This window comes from Molossus molossus, unplaced genomic scaffold, assembly GCF_014108415.1.
Source record: "Molossus molossus isolate mMolMol1 unplaced genomic scaffold, mMolMol1.p scaffold_m16_p_1, whole genome shotgun sequence".
Taxonomy (NCBI): domain Eukaryota; kingdom Metazoa; phylum Chordata; class Mammalia; order Chiroptera; family Molossidae; genus Molossus; species Molossus molossus.
The window spans coordinates 172,643,400-172,656,472 of record NW_023425344.1 but is presented as its reverse complement, the minus strand read 5'-3'; the positions used below and the strand labels follow the sequence as shown (position 1 = coordinate 172,656,472).

Sequence of the window (13,073 nt, the reverse complement as noted above, 5' to 3'; positions counted from 1 at the left end):
AAACAGATCTTTCTTTCTTACAGCTGCATAATACTCCATTATGTATATGTACCACAGATTTTTTATCTGTTCCTCTACTGATAGACACTTGGGCTATTTACAGATCTTAGCTATTGTAAATAGTGCTGCTACGAACATATATTCCTTCTGATGGGTGTTTCAGGCTTCTTAGGGTATATTCCTAGAAGTGGAATCACTGGGTCAAATGGAAGTTCAATTTTTAATTTTTTGAGGTAACACCATATTGTTTTCCATAGTGGCTGCACCAGTCTGCATTCCCACCAGCAGTGTACTAGAGTCTCCTTTTCTCCACACCCTCGCCAACACTTGTTGTTTGGTGATTTGTTGATGGCGGCCATTCTGACAGCTGTGAGGTGATACCTCATTGTTGTTTTAATTTGCATCTCCCTGATGATTAGTGATGTTGAGCATTTCTTCATATGTCTCTTAGCCATTTGTATGTCCTGTTTGGAGAGGTGTCTATTCAGCTCCTCTGCCCATTTTTTAATTGGGTTCATTGTCTTCCTTTTGTTGAGTTGTATGGGCACTCTCTATATATTGGAAATTAACCCCTTATCTGATATATCATTGGCAATTATGCTCTCCCATACAGTGGGTAGCCTTTCCATTTTGATGATTGTATATTTTGCTGTGCAGAAGTTTTTTACTTTGATGTAGTCCCATGTGTTCATTTTCTCCTTTGTTTATGTTGCCTTAGGTGATGTATCAGTGAAAATTCTGCTGCATATGATGTCTGAAATTTTGTTGCCTACAGTTTCTTCTAGGATTTTTATGGATTCATGAGTTACATTTAAGTCTTTCATCTATTTTGAGTTTATTATTGTGTAGGGTGTAAGTTGATGGTCTAGTTTCATTTTTTGCATGTAGCTTTCCAATTTTTCCAACACCATTTATTAAAGAGGCTGTCTTTACTACACTGTATGCTCTTGCTACCTTTGTCAAATATTAATTGAGCATATTGCCTTGGGTTCATTTCTGGGTTCTCTGTTCTGTTCCACTGGTGTATATGCCTGTTCTTGTGCCAGTACCAGGCTGTTTTGATTACAGTGGCTTTGAGGTATAACCTGAAATCTGGTAACGTGATCCCCCCAACTTTGTTCTTCTTTTTCAAGATTGCCGTGGCTATTCGAGGTCTTTTTTGGTTCCATATGAACTTTTGAAGTATTTGTTCTAGTTGTGTGAAGTATGTCATTGATATTTTGATGGGCATTGCATTGAATCTGTAGATTGCTTTGGGTAGTATGGACATTTTAATGATGTTAATTCTTCCAATCCATGAACAAGGTATGTGTTTCTACTTTTTTATATCTTCGTCTATTTCTTTTTTCAATGACCTGTAGTTTTCTGCAAATAGGTCCTTTATTTCTTTGGTTAAGTTTATTCCTAGGTATCTTAATTTTTTTGCCGTGATAGTAAATGGGATTGTTTTTTTAGTTTCTCTTTCTGTGACTTCATCATTGGTGTATAAGAATGCCATTGATTTCTTGATGTTAATTTTGTATCCTGCTACTTTGCCAAATTCATTTATTAAGTCTAGTAAATTTCTAATTGGAGTCTTTGAGGTTTTCTACGTATAATATCATGTAATCTGCGAATAATGACAGTTTCACTTCCTCCTTTCCCATTTGGATCCCTTTTATTTTTTCCTCCTGGATGCTGTGGCTAAGACTTCCAGTACTCTGTTAAATAAGAGTGGCGAAACTGCGCATCCTTGTCTTGTTCCTGTTCTTAAGGGAAATGCTTTTAATTTTTACCCACTGAGTATGATGTTAGCTGTAGGTCTTTCATATATGGCCTTTATTATGTTGAGATATGATCCCTGTGTTCCAAGATTGCTGGACAATTTTATCAGAAATGGGTGCTGTATTTTTTCTAATGCTTTTTCAGCATCTATTGATATGATCATGTGGTTTTTATTCTTCATTTTGTTTATGTGGTATATCACATTTATTGATTTGTGAATATTGTACCAGCCTTGCATTTCTGGGATGAATCACACTTGGTCATGGTGAATAATTTTTTTGATGTATTGCTGGATCCGATTTGCTAGTATTTTGTTCAGGATTTTGAAATCTATGTTCATCAGGGATGTTGGTCTGTTGTGTTCTTTCTTTGTAATGTCTTTTTCTGGTTTTGGAATTATAATTATACTGGCTTCATAAAACAAGTTTGGAAGTCTTCCTTCTTCTTGAATTTTTTGAAATAGTTTAAGGAGAATGGGTATTAGTTCTTCTTTGAATGTTCGGTAAAATTCCCCCGTGAAGCTGTCCAGACCTGGGCTTTTTGCTGGGAGAGTCCTGATTACATCTTCAATTTCTTTTGTTGTTATTGATCTGTTCAAATTTTCTATCTCTTCCCGGTTCAGTTTTGGGAGACTACGTTTCTAGAAATTTGTCCATTTAGCTTAGATTGTTGAATTTGTTGCCATGTAATTGTTCATAATATCTATTAACAATCCTTTATATTTCTGTGGTATCAGTTATTATTTCTCCTCTTTCATTTCTGATTTTTTGTATTTGGATTCTTTCTGTTTCTTGGTGAGTCTAGCTAAAGGTCCAACAATCTTGTTTATATTTAAAAAGAAACAGCTCTTTGTTTCATTGATCCTTTGAATTTTATTTTTCGTCTCCATGTCATTTATGTCTGCTCTGATCTTTACTATTTCCTACCTTCTACTTGCTCTGGGGTTTTCTTTTTGTTTGATTTCTAGTTCTTTAAGTTCTGAGGTTAGATAGTCTATTAGAAATTTTTCTTGCTTCTTGAGGTAAACCTGTAGTGCGTTGAACTTCCCTCTCAGAACTGCTTTTGCTGCATCCCATAGATATTGTGTTATTGTATATTCATTGTCATTGGTTTCCAGGAATTTTTTAATTTCTTCCTTGATCTCCATGGTAACCCATTCATTGCTCAATAACATGCTATTTATTTAGCCTCCATGTTTTCAAGTGTCTTTGCATGTTCTTGTTGCAATTGATTTCTAGTTGCATGCCATTGTGATCTGAGAAGATGCCTGATATGATTTCAACCTTATTGAACTTGTAGAGACTTAGTTTGTGCCCTAACATGTGGTCTATCTTTGAGAATGTCCCATGTGCACTTGAGAAGAATGTGAATTCTGCGGTTTTGGGGTATAATTCTCTGTAGATATCTATTAAATCCATTTGATCTAGCACTTCCTTTAGAGTCTCTGATTCCTTGCTAATTTTTTATCTAGAGAATCTATCCATAGATGTCAGCGGGGTATTGAAGTCCCCTGCTATGATTGTATTGCTGATTTCTCCTTTGAAGTCCTCCAAAAGATTTTTAATATATGTTGATGTTCCTTAATTGGGTGCATATATGTTTACCAAGGTTATATCTTCCTGTTGCATAGATCCTTTCAATATTATATAGTGGCCTTCTTTGTCTCTAGTTATGGCCTTCATTTTGAAATCTACTTTATCAGATATGAGTCTTACTACCCCAGCTTTTTTCTGCTTTCCGTTTGCTTGAAAGATTTTTTTCCATCCCTTCACTTTCAACCTATGTGAGTCTTTTGTTGTGAGGTGGGTCTTGTAAACAACATATATGTGAGACATGCTTTCTTATTCAGTCAGCTACTCTGTCTTTTTATCAGAACATTCAAACCATTCACATTTAAGGTGATAATTGATATGTACTTATTTATTGCCATTTTTGTTTAGTGTGTTTCTATTTTTCTTTCTATTTCTTCTACTAATTACAGCAGTCCTTTTAGCATAGTTTGCTGTGCTGGTTTGGTGTTAATGTATTCCCTTAGCCTTTTTTTTGTCTGAGAAGCTCTTTATTTGACCTTCTGTTTTGAATGACAGCCTTCCTGGGTAGAGTAGTCTTGGATTCAGACACTTGTTTTTCATGACCTTGATTACTTCATGCCACTCCCTTCTGACCTGTAGTGTTTCTGTTGAGAAGTCAGCTGAGAGCCTTACGGGGTTTCCTTTGTAGGTAACCTGTTGCTTTTCTCTTGCTGCCTTTAGGATACTCTCTTTGTCTTTAACTTTTGGCATTTTAATTACTATGTGTCTTGGTGTGGGCCTGTTTGGGTTCTTCTTACTTGGGGCTCTCTGTGCTTCTTGAACTTGAATGCCTTCTTCCTTCACCAAGTTAGGAAAGTTTTCTGTCACTATTTCTTCAAATATATTCTCTAACCCTTGACCATTTTCTTCCTCTTGTGGGACTCCTAGGATGCGGATGTTATTATGTTTCCAGTTGTCCCACAGTTCTCTTAAGCTGTCTTCCTGTATTTCAATTGTTTTTTCCTTTTGGTTTTCTGATTGGTTAATATTTTTTCTACCCTGTCTTCTAATTCACTGATCTGGTCCTCAGCTTCCTCTACTCTGCTGCTTAGTCCTTCCAATGTGTTCTTCATTTCTGCTATGTCATTCTTCATTTTCACTTGGTTGGTTTTCAGTGTTTCTATATCTTTACTCATGGTGCTGATGTCCTTACTCATGCTGTTGAGCTTCCTCAAGATCATGGCTCTGAACTCTACCTCTGATAATTTGCTTAGCTACATTTCATTGATTTCATCTTCGATAAAGTTCTCTTGTTCTTTCATTTGGGATTTGTTTCTTTGTTTGACCATTTTGGCTATCTCTGTGGGTTTTGGAGCCTGCCAAAATTTTCCTATGGGTGTTGGTGTTCTGCTGTTTGTGGCTCCCTCTACTGGGTTTGGATGAGTCTGGGTGGTTTCATGTTAAACACCACTATCAAGTCTTACTTTCCTGGGTAGATTTGCAAGCCCAGGAAAGGTTCAATTATCCTCTAGCTTTTTCCTAGTGGCTAGTAGTCTCAGTTACTCAGGGCCTTGGAATGTAGCCCTAGCGTTCTGCATAAAAGGATTTCCAGAGGGTGGGATAGATGCTGGTTATTAATGAGCCTCAATTTCCATTTCTTTGCCTCACTTGGGAAAGGCTGAATCTCGGGGGGGGGGGGGGGGAGGGTGCTGATTTTCCCCACAGCTCAGGGAAAGAGCATACTGGCCACTATCCTTTGTGGCCATGGCTCAGCAAAAACTCTGAGTGCCCTCCAAATTCCAGGTGTTCCCAAAGAGCTCCAGCCCCGTCTGTGCTCCCTCTGCCACAGCCCCCAGGTGAGTGTCTGTGGCTATTTTAGCACTCTGTCTTGGCTCTCTGCACTGTGGAGTGGGCTTGGTCTTTATTCCCCAAGGGCGCTGCTCACAACTAAGACTGCCGCTCTCCATGGGCTCCCAGCCTGCCCCTCTCTCGTGCCTCCGCAGGTCCTATCAGTGTCCCTGGTTATATGGTCCTGTCCTGTTCCTTTTCTGCTGTTTTGTTCTGAGGATTTGTCTTTATTTTAGTTGTAATTCCCGTTTGGTCCTGGGAGATCATCTGAGTAGCTTCTATTCACTCCGCCTCCATTTTCACATCCTCTCTGCCTGTGTTGTGTTCAGCTGGGTCACACAGGCCTTCCTGGTGCCCAAGTACCCTGCAGGTCCTGCGGGTAATTGGATCGCACAGTCCCTTTGGGGACCTGGCTCTATGCCTATGTTATGGGCTGCTGGGTCACACAGGCCTCTCTGGTGCTTCAGCACACCACAGGTCCTGCAGGTAACTGAATGGCACAGTCCCTGCTGGGTCACGCAGGCCTCTCTGGTGCTTCAGCACCCCACAGGTCCCACAGGTAACTGGATGGCACAGTCCCTGCTGGGTCATGCAGGCCTCTCTGGTGCTTCAACACCCCACAGGCCCCGTGGGCGGGCAGCTGGATCGCACCAGTCTCTCTAGGGCTCGGGCTTCCCACTGCTCTTGTGAGCTACTGGACCACACAGGCCTCTGTGGAGCCCCAGGTGGCGGCTGGGGAGTGCTGCTGCCCTATGGGGCTCAACTCCTGCTAACCTTTTGTTGTAGTACTTGGGGATGGGTCTTAGCTGCTGGTCAGTGCTTCTGTTGCCTGGGGATAAATGTCTGCTCCCCAACCTCTGTTGCTGGGGGTATATCTCGACTCTGATCAGGCTGCTACTATGGGGGATGGTGCTGGGCTTCTTGCTGTCTGAGCCTTTCATGATCAGCACCTTGGGAGCTCCACTACTGTGCACCTGTCTATGTTGACACAGAGTGTCCACTGGTCCGATGGTACCAGGTGTGCTGGTGGGCTCAGGTTGCTGGGCCCTAGCCGCTCCCACTGCCTCCTCCCAGGGAAGACCTGGGATATTTCAAAATGCTCCCTCATCAATGTTTCTCTCTCTCTCTCTCCCTCTCCCTTTCTCTTTCTAAATTCAATAAAGAAAAAAAAATTTTTTTAATGAAAAAAATAAAGGGCCTAGTTTCTTAAACCAATAAATTAAAAGAGGGAAAAAATAGTAGAGGAGAAGGAAGAAACCTGTAAATTAAAAGGGCTTAATGGGCATAACAAGTTGTGATGTCGGGAACTTATTTGTACTCTGACCAAACAATACAATTAGAGAAAATCACTTATGAGACAATTGGAGAAAGGTGAGCAATGACTGCATATTTGATTATATTAAGGATATTATTTTATTTGTTGTTTGGTCTGATACCAAAATGTGTTTATATATATTTATTTGTTGTTTGGTATGATATAAATTGTGTTTATATTTTTATGTTTTTATCTCTCAGAAATAAATAGTGAACTATTTATGAATGAGAAGATATGACATGTAGGATCTGTTTCAAAATAATGGGTGGAAAAGAATGGTGGGTAGAGATTAAATAAACTAGGCATAATTGATTGTTGCTGAAACTGGACGATGTGCACGTGAAATTCATGTTACTCTATCTACTTTTGTATGTGTTTAATATTTTCCATAATAAAAAAAATTAGGTTTCAGAAAAGAGATGAATATACAAACTAAAGACACAGTTCAAAAAAAGTATCCTAAAAATTATAAAATCATTATCGAGGAAAAAACTTGTGAAATATACTAGAACAACCCATCTGTATAGGATAGACTGGTATAGACATTTTTAAAAAAATAAGTTTGTATTAACACACAAGCAGGACATGCATTGTAAAAAAAATCAGGAGGAAAAAACAAGCAAAAAATAATACATGAAAACCCCACCTTTCCCATCACCTGAAAGTACCACTAGCAACAACTTATTGCATATACTTCCAGATTTTTTTCTATTTACATATACTTTTTTTTTTTTTGGTAACCAGATTTTTCTCATCAATATTCTCCACCTCTCCATTTCAGTACATTTTATTTTCTATGGCACCCAGACTATTTCCAAATTTCCCTAACCCCAAAAATGTCCTTTACAGCTTGTTTATGCAAGCCAGTATTCTATTCAAGACCATGCATTGTATCAAACTGTTTGTCCCTTAAATCTCTTTGAATCTAACACAATCTCTATTTTTATGACATTGATTTATAGAAGAGACCAGTACCAGTATAGTGCAGAAGGACTCATCTTCTGTCTCACTGCTTCTTTGTAGTGCTTGTTTATAGATTAGTTTATAGACAATATCAGATTTTTAAAATCTAAAATATCTAAATGCCCAATATGGTCAAGTTGAATATTTTGGGGTTAAAATACATCATAGATGGTGCTCTAAACTTTATGTCACATCACATCAAATGACAGATGATAAAAGGCGGAGCCAACATTAAGTAATGCTAAGATTTACCAATGGGTTTGGGTGATGCAAACTGACCCGCCCACTATATTTTCTCCCTTGCATCTAGGAATTTCTCTGTGTGGTGGTGTTTTGGTTCACTACAAATTTCTAGTTCCCCATCAACCATTCACCAAACAGATTTAACATTAGTCAGTAAGCCTCACCTGAATCAAATTTCATAAGTTTTCATGAAACACTGGAGTAACTGACCACAAGATCACTCTCAGCCCTCAAATATCATCATAAGCCTCCTTGATGGCAAAAAAAACAACAAAAGCAATCTACATTATAATCTAGGCATTGCCAAGGCTGCCTGAACCCTAGAGGTTTCCTGCCATTACTGAAAGTTGCTAGCAGATGAAAAGCATGTGACTGAATTAGATCTGCTATATAAATAACAAATACCAGCAACATTCTAAAGAAAATAGCTTTGCAACTAATAAAAATTTGGGGGCTAGAACAAGAGCTGAAAATACTACAAAGGTTTAATCTGGGAAAATCCAATATTCTTTTGTTGGCGCACTGTGTAATCAGAGTTCAGAGACTTCCCCAGTTAATTCAAAACTTCTGAATATAGATATAACACATGGCAAAAGTGTAAACCTGGGCAAACTAATTAGTTTGATATGTAAGAGGGCTATGGTCTGAAACACCTGAGGAACTATTAACTCAATGAAACAAGCACTGGTATAGGAGGCAGGAGACCTAGACAGAATTAACGGCCCTGCCATCATTATCATTTAATATTTACAAAGTGTTTATAGTAGGCTGGGCTTCACAGAGCTGAAAGACTCATTAATCCCCAACTTAGAAAACAGCACTGAACAAGGATCTCATTACCCCCACCGACTGCAGAAACAAGGACAGTTGTCATTAGCCTCCATCACAAGAGGGTAGTAAGAAGTAATAAAGTTTAGAAGACACTTGATGCAACTTAGAGAAAGGTGTATCTTAAAAACTCCTAAAGATTTTATGTTTAGTTCATTTTGCAAAGATTTAAGACAAAATACTGATGAAGGCAATGTGAAAGATATAAATATACAGAGCATTATTATATTAACATCATCATTCCAAAATGTGTCTGGTATACACTAAAAACTATAAGACATTAAAGAAAGAAATTAAAGAAGACACAAATGGAAAGATAGTCTGTGCTCATGGATTGGAAGAATTAATACTGTTAAAATAGCCATATACTTAAAGCAATCTACAGATTCAATGCAATACCTATCAAAATCCCAAAGGCATTTTTCACAGAAATAGAACAATCTTAAAATTTGTATGGAATCACAAAAGACCCCCAAATAGCCAAAGCAATCTTGAGAAAGAAAAACATCAAACTACATTACAAAGCTACAGTAATAAAAACAGTAAGATATTGGCATAAAAACACATAAATCAATGGAACAGAAATAAACACACACTTATATGGTCAACTAGTTTATGACAAAGGAGCCAAGAATATACAATGGGAAAAGAACAGTCTTCCAATAAATAGTGCTAGGAAAACTGGACAGCACAACATATACAAAAATCAACTCAAAATGAATTAAAGACTTGAAAGTAAGACCTGAAACCACAAAACTTCTGGAAGAAAACATAGCTCATAGGCTCCCTGACATCAGTTTTGGCAATGATGCTTTGGATTTGACAATAAAAGCAAAGACAACAAAGCAAAAATAAGCAAACTAAAAAGCTGCTACACGGCAAAGGAAACCATCAACAAAATGAAAAGGGAACCTGAAAAAATAGGAAAAAATATTTGCAAATCATATATCTGATATGGCGTTTCTTTCCATAACTGATTTTAAAAGCAATTTTATAAAACAATGTGTGCATAATTGTATTTCTATATGTTATAGGCCGAACAATAGATTTGCAAATACCCGCTCAAGGGAGGTAGGTGGGAGCAAAACTATATTGGACTAAAGTGACTCCATATGGTAACTCAAATACACAGAAACAAATTAACAAAACTAGAAATAGGAAATAAAAAGGCTATAATAACAAAAGCTATAAGTATATGCTTACTCTTCTTGTTTCTCTCTAGCCTTTAAAAGATATAAAATTACATTAAGGTATGAATTATGACAATGTATTGTTGCTTTTATAACACACAGATGTAATGTGTATAACAATACCATAAAAAAGAGGAAACAGAAATAGTCTGTATAGGAATAATGTTTCTATATCTCATTGGATTTAAGTTAGTATAAATCTAAAGCAGATTCTGATAAGTTAAAAATGTATACAGTACATTTTATACATGTCTATAGAGCAACCACTAAGGAAATGACTAAAAAGTGAAAAAAATAATTCAAGAAATTAAAATATTATATTAAAAATATTCACTTCCTGCAAAAGAAAGCAGTAAACGAGGAATAGAGGAACAAAATATACATGGGACATATGGAAAACAAAAAGGTGCTCGGCCAGTTTGGCTCAGCGGTTAGAGCGTCGGCCCGCGGACCAGAGAGTCCCGGGTTCAGTTCCCGCTAAGAGCATGTACCTCAGTTGCAGTTCATCCCCGGCCCTGGTTGGGGTCCTGCGAGAGGCATGTGTCTCTCTCACATCAATGTTTCTCTCTCTCTCTCTCTCTCTCTCTCTCTCTCTCTCTCTCTTTCTCTCTCTCTCTCTCTCTCTCACCCCCTTCCCTCCTTCTCTCCCTCCCACTCTATCTAAAACAAAAAAATATATGAATGGAAAAATATCCTCGGCTGAGGATTAAAAAAAAAAGAAAAATGTGTCTCTTTAATAGAAAAATTAATAAACCATTAAAATTAAAGAATTCAATGACAGATTTTGGTATCAGAAAAATGTTCTAGCAAACACAGCTTTACATATTATTTCAAGAGGCTAAATTTCAATAAAAAAAACTAATAAAAATATATACACTATATATAATACACAGGTGTACTAAGAAGAATGTTTCCATTTGTCATTGTGTATTAAATAAAATACACATTAGAGCATGATCATATTTGAAAAAATAATACACGCAGCATTGGCATATATCTAAATTATCTACTGAGCCTGGGACAATGTACATAGTATTTGAGCTCCAAGATACTGTGGCCATTAAGAATGGGGGAAAAGCCCTGGCCAGTTTGGCTCAGCAGTTGGAGCATTGGCCTGTGGACCAGAGAGTCCTGGGTTCAGTTCCCACTAGGGGCACGTACCAAAAAAAAAAGAATGGGGGAAAGGTGATGCAGACTATAGTCTACCTCGTTTATTGAGGTTAATCAGTTCCAGACTCTACCGCGGTAAATGAATTTTTGCGAAGTAGGATTCTTTATATACAGTCGTCCCTCGCCACTTCGCGCTTCGACTGTCACAGATTCGCTCTATGGTGGTGTTTTTATTTATTTGCTTGTTTTATCCTCACCCGAGGATATTTTTCCATTTTTTGTACAGATAGAGTAGGAGGGAGAGAGAGGAAGGGAGAGAGAGAGAGAAACATCGACGTGAAGGGACACATCGAGTGGCTGCCACCCGCACGACCAACCAGGGCTGGGGACAAACTGCAACCGAAGTACGTGCCCTTAGCGGGAACCGAACCCGGGTCTCTCCAGACCGCAGGCCAACGCTCTAACCGCTGAGCCAAACTGGCCAGGGCTATGGTGGTGTTTTTAAAAAGCCGCGATAGAGTGAAGCTGTGACAGTCGATGCGCGAAGTGGTGAGGGACGACTGTATGCTCAAATTCCACTGATAGCAGCTTCTTTTCTTGTCCCTCCTTGGGATCAGTACATGGAAGAAAGGAGAGGACAGAGGGACCTGAGACCACAGAAAATGGTGCCCCAATCCTCCAAGCAGCCGTTCAGTGACACTGCTCACAGGCTTCTTCACTCACCCTGAACCCTTGTCTTCTTTCTCCAAGGCCTTACATCTTTCTCACGTGGGTAATTTTGTTTCAGAGAGTTGGCTGAAAATAGGTGACACAGAAAGGTAATTACCCTTTGCTGGCTAGACTTACTCTACAGACCTTCAGAGTTGTATGCTTCCATGGTTTACGGGTAGTTTGAGAAATTAAACTGCAGTAATTGGACTAATTGTAGATTTTAAACTATACTTCATGGAAGTCCCCTCTTTTGTTGTTGTCAATTCTCACCCAAGGATATTTTTCCATTGATTTTTAGAGAGAGTGGAAGGGAGGAAGGGAGGGGACAAGAGAGAGAGAAACATCAATGTGAGAAACATCAACTGGCTGCTTCCTGCACATGTCTCGATGGGGGCCAGGGATCGAACCTGCAACACAGGTACGTGCCCTTGACTGGGAATCAAACCCAAGACCCTTCAGTGTATAGGCTCTAACCACTGCGCACACTGGCCAGGGTAGTGGAAGTCCTTTTACATGGAGTTTCTGTGGGAAGAAGGAGAGTGGCCACAGAATGAAGTTCATTTTATCTGCTTTACAACTTGAACTTCATGAGAATTAAAAAAAAAACATACTCTCCCTGGCCGGTTGGTGTGGCTCAGTTTGTTGGAGTGCTGTCTACTACACTGTACACCAAAAGATGTCCAATCAGGACATATACCTAGGTTGCGGGTTTGATCCCCAGTTGTGGAGCATATGAGAGGCAAGCGATCCATGTTTCTCTCTCATATGGATTTTTTTCTCTCCCTCTGTCTCTCTCCTTTCCTCTCTCTCTCTAAAATCAATAAACAGGGGGCAGGACTGGCCGGTGTGGCTCAGTGGTTGAGCGTCCACCCTTGCACCAAGGGGTCGTCAGCTCGATTCCCCGTCAGGGCACATGCCCAGGTTGTGGGCCAATCCCCAGTGGGGGACAAGCGGGAGGCAGCCAATCAATGTTCTGTCACTTTGATTTTTCTGTCTCTCTCCTTCTCTCCCTTCTTCTCTCTCTCTCAAATCAATAAAGAAAAAAAAAAATTTTTAAATAAAGGGGGGTGGGGGGGAGGTGAAAAAGGGAATATAGGGGATAAATGATGATGGGGGAAAAAAATCACACCAGAAAAAGAAAAAAAATCAATAAACATATCCTCGGGTGAGGATAAAGAAAAAAAAATCAGGTTTAAAAACTACCAAATTAATCAGTCTTGTGAGTCCCAACTACCAGGTAAAATTCTATAACTAGATTAATGTCAACAGATTTTATAGTAAAGAAGGAACCATAATTAAGACAACGTGATGCTTGGTGTGGTTATGATCTAAGAGAAATGACAGTGTTTGCTTTATTGATCTTATAAAATCAGAGAAATACCCAATAACTAGAGATACAACTAAAAGGCCTTCAAGTAAAAGCTTTCCCTTGTTAAATAATTTAATTAAAAGGTTCGATATACACAAAAATAATCAGCCTTTATAGGAAGGCCACATGTAGGACTCGAAGCATTCCTGGGTAAGCTTAGTGTACGGAACATACTCTCCCTTGCCCTAACCGGTGTTGCTCCATTGGTTGGAGTGCTGTCC

At 38.9% G+C, this 13,073-nt stretch overlaps 1 protein-coding gene across 8 annotated transcripts in view; it reads right to left on the bottom strand.

Annotated features, from left to right (window-relative positions):
- Window positions 1-13,073, bottom strand: part of AVEN (apoptosis and caspase activation inhibitor) — a 168,754-nt gene that overhangs the window by 124,118 nt on the left and 31,563 nt on the right. For 7 of the 8 annotated variants that reach the window (XR_004957122.1, XR_004957130.1, XR_004957129.1 and 4 more), the window contains exon 2: window positions 11,496-11,567. The exons of the other annotated variant lie outside the window; for it this stretch is intronic. The gene's annotated coding sequence lies outside the window, so the exon portion shown is untranslated. The remainder of the gene's footprint in view (window positions 1-11,495; window positions 11,568-13,073) is intronic. 8 annotated transcript variants of the gene reach the window in all.